We start from the raw sequence: 12,738 nt of genomic DNA on the forward strand, positions 1-12,738 counted from the left end.
TCAAAATAAAGCCACCGCTGAGGTAGGCTTGTGTTGTGCTACTTAGCTCCGCTAGAGTGTGTCCCAAGGGGAAGACGGGTGCTGATCAGGACAAACGTCATCCTTACCCAGGGTTGGCCCTGGAAGCCAAGCTCCATTGGCAATAAATGCTTCTGCCACCAGGTTCTAATGGCACCTCACCATCCTCTGCGCCTTGGTTTTTCCAATCTGTGCAGTGGGCACAGCAATGCCTACTGAACAGGGTCATTGCAAGAGTGAAGTGAGGTCACAGCCATGAGGGCCGTGGCTAGGTGAACTGGGGTGCACATGTGAGTGGGAGGGGCTGTGGCTGCATCCAGCCTGCTGTCCCTCAGGACCCCGGACGAGGGTGCCCGGCTCGGTACGGTCCGTAGGCTTCCTCTGCTTCCTCACCGCCCGCTCTGCTGCCCCATGCCCTTCCCCAGCTCCCTTCTCTGTGATTTTGGCTGTTGCCACCACTAAGCCTTATCCCTCCTCCTCCTCCTTAAGAAACAGAAAACAGGAATGTAGACAGAGAGATGACAGGTGCACAGGCCAATTTACCATCTTCATACAAAGGGGCACGTTAAATAAATACATATTCACATTAGAGGCCAAAAATGAGCTCAGTGCGCTCAGGAGTAACTTGGTAAGAAAGGGCTTGTTTGTACTTCCTGAGTGACTGAGTTCTCTCAGCAAAGTCCTCCGGACGTTTTCTGAACAAAGGAGGTAACCTGGGAGCGCACCACCTGCCTGGAGCCCGCGTCAGACAAGCGCCTCGACGAGAATTTCATCAGCAATTTCCACCCTGTGAGCCATCTTCCAACGGTGAAAGGGATTTGTTGGAGATTAGGTTAAATGAATTTATTCTTAGGAAGCGCCCAATGCAGAGGCTGTATTTGACAGAGGCGTGGAAATTTATGGGGCAGTCCCGGCTCTTTCTAGGACTCAGCCTCTACGTGGGTTACTAGCCTGCTGATCCACAAGAGTCACCTCCAGCTCTTTCTCTTTCCTGGGCTCAGTTCCCTCTCTAGCATGATTCAGTGCATCAAACGAAAGCCTTAAAAAACAATTATTTTAAAATCTATTTCCCATTCCCTAAAAGAAAAAATGTCTTAAGAAAAAAAATATACAATATAATAGTTTTTCTTTTAATGGACCTTGAGACGGTTTTAATTTCAAGTGCCTCTTGGGACTACGACTTCCAAAGCAACTTCACCTCAGTTTGAAGATCTTTGGGGCATGCTGGTCAAGATTTTACTTCGCAGAGGCCACATTAAGGCAAAGGTTACCAAGGATAAAGAAAACATATCCCTGGCTGGATCAAGGAGTCCATAAAGGGGAAACTGGTTTGGAGCTCTGAATGGAGGAATTTGAGTTTTGCTCTGTTGGTAGTAGGGACCCAAAAGGTTTTTTGAGCAGGGGAATAATGATCAGACTAACACGGAGGAAGGGATTCTCTTTGTCTTGAATTGTCATTCCTCTTTTCCTCCTCACACAAAAACTGAACCTGTGGATGGCAACTCATTCTACCTCTGTGTTTTAAGGGTCTACCATTAGCTGTCTATGATTCTTTAGTGCAATAGCCAGTGGACCTCCTACATCACAAACCAAAAGGAGATTCTGGGAATTAGATGTGGCTCAAGCAGTTGGGGACCTGCCTACCACATGGGAGGTCCTGGGTTTGGTTCCCGATACCTCCTAAAGAAGAGGAGCAAGACAGCCAACTGGCACAGTGAGCTGACACAACAAGATAATGCAATGATATGACCAACGAAGAAACACAGTGAGAGACACAACAAGCAGGGAGTGGAGGTGGCTCGAGCGACTGGGCACCTCCCTTCCACATGGGAGGTCCCTAGTTCCATTCCCTGTGCCTCATAAAAAGAAGACAAGCAGGAAATGAACAGACACAGAGAGCAGACAGCAGGTGCAAACAGGGGGTGGGGCGGGAGGAAGGGAGAAATAAAATAAATCTTTAAGGAAAAAAAAAGGAGATTCTGTCACCAGAAAGTGGTGAAGAGTTCTCAGGCCATATTACCACGTTCCATTAGGCAAAAAGACTCTTCATGTGATAAAATAGTCAATGGCTTAAAAATTATCCAGTTCAACACTAAGGAGAAAACTGAAGTGCAGAGAAGAGAAATGATCCAACCAAGGTGAATAAACTACTTCCATCTGCCCTCATGGGGCACCTTTGCTTCATAGGCTTTGTGTTGGGCACTGGGAATACATAAAAATAAGGCAAGTTCCTGTCCTCAAGGAGCATACACTCTGGTGGAGGAGAGGAATGCATAAAGAGATCTTTTTTTTTGTCTTTATTTTTTTAATATTACATTAAAAAAATATGAGGTCCCCATATACCCCCCACCCCCTTCACCCCACTCCTCCCCCCATAACAACAACCTCCTCCATCATCATGAGACATTCATTGCATTTGGTGAATACATTTCTGAGCACTGCTGCACCTCATGGTCAATGGTCCAAAGAGATCATTTTAATCCACTCTTCCAGGAGGCATTTGGAATTGGAATATGTGATGGCTGCAATGCCACTTGGCTCTAAATTTCTAGGCATCTTTGGCTGAAGGCCAGAAGCCACAGCTGGTTCCCTACAAAGACGTGCTCAAGTCCTCAACCCCAATCCTGTGGATTTGTAAATAGGATATTTGAAGATGTTATTTGTTAAGCCAGACCGTGTCAGGGTGGGCTTTACTCCTGTATGATTGGAGTCCTAGTAAGCAGAGGAAGGCAGCAGCAGGAGATAGAGGGGCAACGAGTCAGTGATGGGACAGAGGCAGAGACTGAGCCCTGGCCTGCTGTCAAGCCACCACCAGGAAGCTACAGACTTGGAGCAGGGGTTCTTATCCCCAAGGGGTCTGTGGAAACATTCCAGGTGGTCTGTGAGCTTGCACTGAAAAAAATTGACTTATTACCTTTATTTTCTCTGACCTCTTATGTCAAGTGTCATAAAACTATCTGCTGCTACATTCTGAGAAGGGGTCCATGGTTTTCACCTAACCAGCAAAGGGGTCTGTGGAACAGAAAGGTTAAGAGCCCTTAGTTTAGAGAAAGCATATTCCTGCCAGTACCTTGATTTTGGACTTCTAGCTTCCTGAACTATGAGACAATAAATTCTTTTTATTTAAGCCAACCAGACTGTGGTATTTGTTATAGCAGCTGTGGCATACTAAGATGGATGGAGTTGAATGTTGTGAGAAAATAAGAAAGGAATACTTGGCACAAACTAGGAAATTGCAGATAACTTCCTGGAACTAGTTAGTGTTAGAGCCATCTTTGGTGGACAACCTCCGAAGTAGCCCCCAGGGAGTCTTGCCCCCCTGGTAATCATGCCCTTTGGGTTGTCTCCTCCCTCGTTGAATGAGGCTGGGTCTGTGTGACCAATAGAATTCTGTGGAGGGGATGCAGATGTGGCTCAAGCAGGTGAGCACCTGCCTCCCACATGGGAGGGCCCTGTTCAGTTGGAACCTCCTAGAAAAAATATAAAAACCAACTCAGGGAAGCTGATGTGGCTCAGTGGTTGAGTACCAGCTTCCCACTTACGTGGTCCCAGATTCAGTCCCCAGTCCCTAAAAAAAAGAATACTGTGGAGGTGACGAGGGAGGTCACAAAGGAACGGTGGGGTCCACCTCTGTCTCTTGAATCATGCGGGGAAGGCAGCTCCCACACCTTGTGGACACTTGAGGCCTCCTGCCAACAGCCAGCACTGACTCACTAGCCAAGGGAATGAACCACCTTTAGAGCAGATCTTATAACCCCCATTAAGACTTCACACGACTGCAGTCCTGGCCAGCAGCTGACTATAACCTCATGAAAGACCCTGACCCAGAACCAAATTGCTCACCCATGGCAATTGTAATAAATGATTGTTGGTGTTTTAAGCCACTAAATGGTGGGGCAATTTGTTACACAGCAACAAATAATGAATTAGCTAGCACCTGTGTTAAGAACACGGGTTTTCTGTTACCCACCCTCATAATCTCTCGACTATTTTCATTTAGCATTATATCCAAATTCTTTCTGATACCCAAACTGATAAAATATGTTTTATTTTCCTATGCAGAGTAAGTTGATGACTCAATAAATATGACTTCGTAAAACACGTTGTATTTTAAAATTAAGGAGGGAAGCAGGCTTGGCCCAGTGGATAGGGCGTCTGTTTACCACATGGGAGGTGTTCGGTTCAAACCCCAGGCCTCCTTGACCTGTGTGCAGCTGGCCCATGCGCAGTGCTGATGCACACAAGGAGTGCCCTGCCACGCAGGGGTTTCCCCCGCATAGGGGAGCCCCACTCACAAGGAGTGCACCCCGTAAGGAGAGCTGCCCAGTGCAAAAGAAAGTGCAGCCTGCAAGAATGGCGCCGCACACACGGAGAGCTGACACAACAAGATGACGCAACAAAAAGAAACACAGATTCCAGTGCCACTGACAACAACAGAAGCGGACAAAGAAGAACACACAGGAAATGGACAAAGAGAGCAGAATGGGAGAGAGCGGGAATGGGAGAGAAATAAATAAAAGTAAATCTTTAAAAAATTAAATTAAATTAAGTAGTAATTTGAGAAAAGGTTTAAGGAAGTAAGCAGAATATTAATTTTCTCTCCAATTCTACTTGATATGAAGGAAGTGGCATTTCAACAAGTGCCCTTTTCTTCAATTGCCTTCTTTATATGGTGGCATGTTGGCAAGAGGATTTCTTTTCTGTGTGGTAGCATTTCTGAAATAGTTGCATGTGGGTTTTGTTGTTTGTTTGCTTTCTAAATAGTAGGTTTACGAAAAAGCTCCCTGTTTCAACTTGTCAAATAACGTACTTCAGCAGAAACTAAAATGGTCTTGTCAGTATTTTGAAATACAAGAGTTTTTTCGTACCAGAGATTTCATTCCCAGTGTAATTCGGTTTGGGAAAGAGTTTCTTTTACTAAAAATAGCCAGGGATGGGTTCTGTATACTTGGGAAAAGAGTTCTAATAGGTGTAAATTCCATTTAAGCAGGGCCAGGTGATCAAGCCAATTAGAGAAAATGGAATCTGGCAGATGGTGAGAGCTTGCCAGATTCCTTTGGGAGCAGGGTTTTAAGCACAAGCCTTGTGTTGAACACTTAAGGGAGCTTTGGGAAATTATTAGAGATCATTAGCACCTTGTCAACCCTAGCAATCGGAGAGTGCTTCTTGTTTCAAGTCTTAAGCTATAGTCTTCCACTTTCTTCCCGAAACTGTGGAAGACCAGGTTTTGGTAGTTATGGAACAACTTTTGAAATTCTCTGCTTGCTAAAATTTTCACTCTAAGGAGCTCATGAATTATAGCCAGAGGGATGAATCCAACAAGCAGAAATTCCCTCACTGAATTCTTTCCTTTCCTTCAGTCTTCTGGGTGGCTAATAGAAGAGCTGGCTTTACTCTGGCACCCTGTACCACCTCTTCCCCTTCTCCAGTGCCCGGGAAAATTAAAAGGACGTCTCAGGGGAGGGAAGGCTGGTTAGAGACGCAGACCCAGGCGACCCCATTCTCCTGGCGTGGTGAGGAGGCATGGTGAGGAGGGAGGGACATGGGCTCTGACAAATCAGGGCGCCCCCACTTACCAGCTGTGTTACCTGGGCAAGTTATTTAACCTCCAAAGCTTGTTTTAAAATCTGTCAATAGGCAGTCCTTGCAGGGTAATTATAAGGATGAAATAAAACAGAATAAAATAATAGCTAACACTTATAGAACACTTCCCACGTGCCAGGCATTCCTCTCCATGCTTTATGAATATTAACTCATTCACTCTTCACAACAAGCTTAGGAAGTAGTTACTTTTATCATCCCCATTTTACTGATGAGGAAACTGAGGCACAGAATGGCTAAGAAACTTCCCCATGGTCACAGAGCTAGCAAGTATCAGAATGAGGTTTCAAGTCTGGCCAGGCTGACCTGTGTCCCTGATCTTAACGCGGTTCTATAACGTCTCCATGGTTCTGTAGTGTCTCCATATCAGACGCTGTCCTAGGCCCTCGGCTGTCACTTTCCGCCTTGTTCTTCCCGGGGTGCAGGCTTAGACTGCCGTTGCTGTCATCTGGGTGGTCGGGGGGGAAACGGGGCACCACCACCTCCGCCTGATGGCAGGTAGGACCTTCTCCGTGTGCCAGCATCTTGAATTATATCTCTGACTGGTGAGCATGATTTCTGAAGCCATCTGGCAGATCCGGGCACTGGTCCCTCGATGTCGAGAGCAGAGACGAGCAGGCAGGAAGCCGGCAGCTGTTATCAGGAAAGCTGGCGGCCGAGGACGTGGAAGCCAGGGAGGTACCTGGGGGCTGGACACAAGGCTGTCAGCTGGAAACTCAGGGTAATTCCTAACTTCCTAGTAGAAATAAACAAGAAGCCGGCCCTACTGACTTTCCCACTCAGGTTGGCAGCCAGTCTCTAACGCCTCTCCCCTAAGATAGCAAAGATATTGGACCAGGCTGCCCGACTAGAACAAAAGGGGTGGGAAGGGCCCTCCCCTCCCTGACCTGGGCTCCACCGAGGGACTGACCCTGGGGGAATGCAGCTGCATCGGGGTTTCAGGGCTGGAAGGGGACAGGGGCTGCAGTGGTGAGGTGGGGGCTGGAGCAGGACAAAAGAAGGAGAAGAGCTCTGAGGGAGCCGAGGGGGAAAGCCCCAAGACCCCCTTCTGCCTGTGGTCTCCTTGCACCTGGCTGGAAGCCCCAGGCTCACCCCAGGGCCCACCCAAGGGCCCCCTGGTCTACTCCAAGTCTGGGCCTGGCCAGCTCCAGCCCTGATGTAGGGGGGAGGTAGGGGGTTCTGGCTGAGGATCAGAGGCCACTCTGTGAGATTCACGTGGATGGTTTTTTTTTTAACTTTTATTTCAAGTAATTTCAAACTTATCACAGTTGCAAAAATAATGTAAAACCCATACAGAGAACTCCGATATACCCCCATCCCAGCCCTACCGATTTATAACTTCTTGCCAGATTTGTCCTGTCGTTCTATATGTCTATTCATCGGTGTTGTCAGTGTTTTGTGTCACGATGTCACACGCCGGGTTTGATTTGACTTCCCTCCCAAAATAAAAATGTCTCCTTGTTTGTGACTTTGTGCCAAGTTTAGGACTCCAAAAGCTGGCCTTTCAGAAGTACCTTTATTCCCTTCCACGTACTATGCTCACATTTCAAGCATAATCCACTCCCTTCGGGCAGGACCAGCTGTGTAATTTGTGGGGCTCAGTGCAAAATGTGGGGGCCTCTTGTGCCAAAGTTATGAAGAATTTCAAGGTGGCAACAGGAAAGCATTAAACTCATGAAGTCTTAGGCCCTAAGACTCTAAGTTTGTACAGGTCACATATACTGAGTCAAAGATTACACAATATGCGTTTTTAGCCATTTACTGTTTTTAGAAGAGAATAGTCTTTATTAAAATATCTATGGTGGGGGAAGCGGCTGTGGCTCAATCAGTTGGGCTCCCGTCTACCATATGGGAGGCCCTGGGTTCGCATGCCAGGCCTCTTTCTGAAGGCTGGCTCGCCCATCCGCTGCAGAGAGCTGCTGGCCCACAAGTACCGCGGAGTGCCACCGGCCAGCAAGGTGACACAACAAAAAAGAAGAAGAAAAGGGAGACAAGCAAAAACACAGAAGAGCGCGCAGTGAATGGACACAAAGAGCAGACAGCAAGTAAGTCTCAAGGGGGGGTAATAAATAAAAAAATAAATGCAGATTCAGAAGAACGCACTGCGAATGGACACAGAGAGCAAGCAGCAAGCAAAAAGCTGCAAGGGAGGCGATAAAAAAACAATCTATGGGGGAAGCAGATGTGACTCAAGCAGTTGAGCACCCACCTCCCACACAGGAAGTCCCAGGTTGGGTTCTCAGTGCCTCCTGAAAACAAAAAAAACAACAACAAGCAAACAAATGAAAAAAAACAACTCAGAGGAGCCAGTGTGGCTCAGCAGTTGAAGCCAGCTTCCCTCATACAAGGTCCCAGGTTCAGTTCCTGCCCTGGTACCTTAAAAAAAAGAAAAATAAAAAAATCTATGAGGAATGGATGTGGTTCAAGCAGTTGAGCACCTGCCATATGGGAGGTCCCAGTTAGGTTCCCAGTGCCTCCTAACAAACAAACAACAAGCAAAACAAACGAAAAAACCAACTCAGGGGAGCCAATGTAGCTCAGCAGCTGAGCACCGGCTCGGGTCAATCCCTGGCCCCTGGTTGATAAATATATGCTTATAAGCATAGGGGAGCAGATATAGCTGAGGGGTTGAGCTCCTGCTTCCCATGTACAAGGTCCCGGATTCAATCCCTGGTACCTCCTAGAAAAAAAAAATCTAAGCATAAATGTTGTAATTAGACATTGCTGGATTTACCAAAAAATAGACACAACCTTAAATTAGGGAGATGGGAACGTCTCGGCACCTCACTCGGGAACATGTATGTGTTTTTAATCACCATTTAATAGAACCCTAATTTTCTCCCATCGTTACGGAGAACGGCATTCCCCATCTCACAGGCTTCCCTGTGGCTCTGAAACTGCCCCCCCCCCCAAATGCAGCAGGGCTCATGGGAGGACGTGGCAGCTCCTGCGGGGAGAGGACCAGGTCCCAGGAAAAAAGGAGTGTGTCCCACAGCTGTACCCCTAGAGCAAAAAAGGAAGAAGGACGTTCCATATGTGATGGTCCAGTCAAGGTTGGGTCCTGGCACAGCAGGGGCCTGGCTGGGGTCAGGGAAACGGTGGCAGCGAGGGCCTCGCTCCCCTGCGCCTCCCGCGGTTTCCGTTCTCCAGCCCTGGATCCAGGGGTGACTTTGGGCCCTGAGGTGTCCTAAGTAGGGGTGCCAGATTTAGCCAATAAGAATTCAGGACACTCGGTGAAATTTCAATTTCAGATGAACAATGAATACTTTTTAGTGTAAGTATTGCGTGGGACATACTCGCACCAAAAAAGTATCCGTTGTGTACCTGGAATTGAAATTCCCTTGGGTGTGCTGTCTCCTACCTGGCAAGCCTGGTCTTCACCCTGGCGCCCTCTCACCTGACTTGTTCTCGCACCCAGTGTCCCTTCGCCCTCCCGGCCTGGCCCTCTGGTCACAGACTCTGCAGACAAGCTGGAGGAGAAGCCAGTGACCACCTGCAGGAGCCCGGCGCCAGGCAGGGGCTCACCTCTGCCCTGCAGCCCGCTCATTCCTTTCCAGCTCGCCCTTCGCATCGAGGCTACAGGGTAGGGCTGGGCACAGGGTTAATCCCAGGCCTTTGCTCCATCAGTGGCCTGCCGGGTGGGCTCAGGAAGGGTCCACATGGCACTTGTGGTTTGGAGACGCTTGTTCGTCAAGTTCTCGCCCTCGCTTTAATCTCATTTTTCACCTCCCTTTTTGGAAATGAGCATGAAAAGTATTGAGTGTCAGGAATGTCCGTGTTTCATTATACCGTGTCATTTAATCCTCACAACAACCCTACCAGGCAGATAATAATGTCTCTATTTTGCAGAGGAGAAAACTGAGGTGCCACGTTCCTATTACTGGCATGTGAATTCGAACTCGGGTCTTCTAAACCCAAATCCATGCCCTATTACTGCACAGTTTCATCGGGGGCTACCCAAGCCAGAAATTTTTGAATAATTAATTGTTCATAGACTTGTCTCTCTCTCCAATCCTAAATCCTTATATTTCTGCCCCTGAAACACCTCTCAGTCCTGCTATTTTCTAGTCCAGACTCTGACCATAGGAGAGGACAGAAGGCTCTTGACTGAGCTCCTCGTTTCAAGTCTTTCCTCTTCAACTCATCCACTGCTCAAAAATTTACTCTCTGAAAAGCAAATCTGACCACAGCACTCCAACTGCAAAACGCACCCAGGCCACAAGCCCCCAGGGCCTCCAGCGGTGGTTCTCAAACTTGAGTGTGCAGAAGGCTCACCTGAGAGCTTTTAGGATGCCAATTACAGGGCCCTTCCCAGAGATTCTGATTCAGTAGGTCTGGGACGGGGCCCAGGGATCTGCATTTTAACAAGTGCGAGGTGATTCAGGGGCACATGGACCATATACACCATACTTTGAAATAGATTTCAACTGATTAAAATCTAAAACCCTAACACGGCATTTAAGGATCCTCACAGTCTGGCCCACTATCTATAGTCTCATCATCCAGTTCTCCAACCCAACCAAGAGGTCTCCGTCCGGTCCACGGTGTCACAGCTCGCCCCACACGGCACTGGGCCACAGTGAGGAGCTGAGGTTCAGGCTCCTAAGCCTGGCTGGGCTTGGGTTCCCTCACGCCTTGGGTTCCCCGTTGATGAAGAGGAACAGAATTCTTACCATAAGGTTGTTGTGAGGAATAAGGGAAGTGCTTAGGCCAGAACCTGGAACATAGAAAGCACTCAATGGGAGTTCACTTTTTTTTTTTAAGATTATTTATTTATTTATTTCTACCACCTCCCACCCCTGTTGTTTTATTTTGCACTTGCTGTCTGCTCTCTGAGTGTTCTTCTGTGTCTGCTTGTCTCCTCTTTAGGCGGCGCTGGGAACAGATCTTGGGATCTTCCAGAGTGGGAGAGAGGTGCTCAATCTCTTGTGCCACCTCAGCTCCCTGGTCTGCTGCGTCTCTTGTTGTCTCTCCTCTGTGTCTTTTTTAGTTGCACCATCTTGCTGCACTAGCTCTGTGTGTGGGCCAGCTCGCTGCGCACACGAGCTCGCTGCACAAACCAGCTTGCCTTCACCAGGAGGCCCTGGGCATCGAACCCTGGACATCCCATATGGTAGATGGGAGCCCAGTCACTTGAGCCACATCCGTGTCCCTATTGTTTTTTCTTTTTCTGGCCTCCTTTTCCCAGGACTTTGCTAAAAGGTCACCTGGAAAAAAATCCTTTCATCCTTCAGGATCCAGTTAAGAAGCTATTGTCAGGGGAGTGGATGTGGCTCAAGTGGTGAGCTCCTGCCTCCCTCATGGGAGATCCTGGGTTTGGTTCCAGTGGTTGAGTGCCAGCTTTCCACATATGAGGTCCTGGGTTTAATCCCCGGGCCTGGGACCTAAAAAAAAAAGCCATCATCTCTGTGAAATCTTCCTGGACTCCCTCACGTCCCATAATCCCTGTCTCCTGGTCTGTCCCCATCGTTATTGCCTTCTGTTCCTTGTTCACCCTAGCATAGTGCACTAGGTAATCCCACATGTTTCTGTCTTCATACCTGATCAGCTTGAGGGCAGCCACCTTTCTGTGGGGCTTAGTATAATGCCTACATGTTTTGAAATTGAACTCATGACTACTCCTCACTCCATTAAACTGGATGTTCAATTTCTGATTTTAAAATTGAATTTTGCAGGTTTTTCCTTAATTTAACTCAAAAATTGTAGTATCAGGTTAGCTCTTCTGTCTTCCCACCTCTTCCTACCATTCTCCCTGTTTCCTCTTTCCCAGATTCTCCAACTTTCGTCTCCATGGTTGGTCTGCAATGACTAGCCTGGCTGGATTTTTCTGATTCCCAAATGCCTTATTTTGGAACTAGTGCTCGCCCTGTCTTTCATCTCACCCACTCTTAGACATTGCCCTTAATTCTGGAGGCAGGAATGTTCTTCCTTTGTTCTGCCTACAGAAATTGTAGAAAGGCTGCCAAATGCTGCTTCCTGTAGATGTGTCTGAGCCTCATAAGGCAGTCTGGTTCCTATTGGCAGATGCTACGAGCTTGTTTGGTGTTTCAGGCCATGGAACACAGCTACCTTGGGCCAAAGAATCATCGTCTTTCTCTCAGAACATTATCTCATTTTATCCAGCTTTTGGATATAATGGATAAAGGGCCATTTTATCCCATAGATGGATAAATGAGTTTTCCATTGACCTACAAAAGTTTTTGAGACTTGAAAAACTATATATACTCTGCAAAGTGAAAAAAGGAAACTGCAAAATCAAAATTGATAAATATTTACTTAAATGTCTGTAAAATGGGGCAGGGTTGGGGTGGGGAAGGAGAGTTCATGCTTAATCAGTTCAGAGTTTCTGTCTGGGATAATGGAAGAGTTTCGGTGATGGATAGTGGTGATGGTAGCGCAACTTTGTGAATGTAATTAAAAGCACTGACTTGTATTTTTAAATGTGGTTAAAATGGCAAATTTTATACTGCTTATATGTTACTACAATAAAAAGTTTAAAAAAAAACACCAAACAATCCATAAAACTGTAGTTAATGTAATTATAATAATATTGGTTCATCAATTGCAACAAATATACCACACAAATGCAAAATGTTAATAATAGGGGAAAACTGTGTGTAAGGGGATGTATATATGGGAATTCTGTACAATCTGAATTAATTTTCTGTAAATCTACAGCTACTTGAAAAAATAAAAATTTTTAAAGTCTATAAAACCTAATATGATACCCGGTACTTAATTGCATCAGAACTCAACTCTTACATGGTTAAGCATGTTATATTTCATGTGCGATGATGTGGTCTCCAGAAGCAAAAGTGCCTGATGCCCAAAAGGTCTCTAAACGGCCCCTTATTGCCTGCCGTGACAGAGCTCACAGCTTTGAGTGGTGTGCCTGTGAGAGCTGGGGGGAGAAGAGGACCTCATCCGGCAGTCAGATCAGGAGGAAAACCCTCCAACTCAGCCTTCTGGCACATGGTTCAGCAAGTGAAAGAACGTGAAAGAGCATTTCTGCAGAAGGTTGTGTCTCAGCTCTTGGCATCAGATACTGAGGCCTTGGGCCCAGCGCTGCCGGGTCCAGGCCAATTCCAACCAAAGCCAGACGCTCGCACAGAGGCTGGG

Source organism: Dasypus novemcinctus, chromosome 9, assembly GCF_030445035.2.
Source record: "Dasypus novemcinctus isolate mDasNov1 chromosome 9, mDasNov1.1.hap2, whole genome shotgun sequence".
Taxonomy (NCBI): domain Eukaryota; kingdom Metazoa; phylum Chordata; class Mammalia; order Cingulata; family Dasypodidae; genus Dasypus; species Dasypus novemcinctus.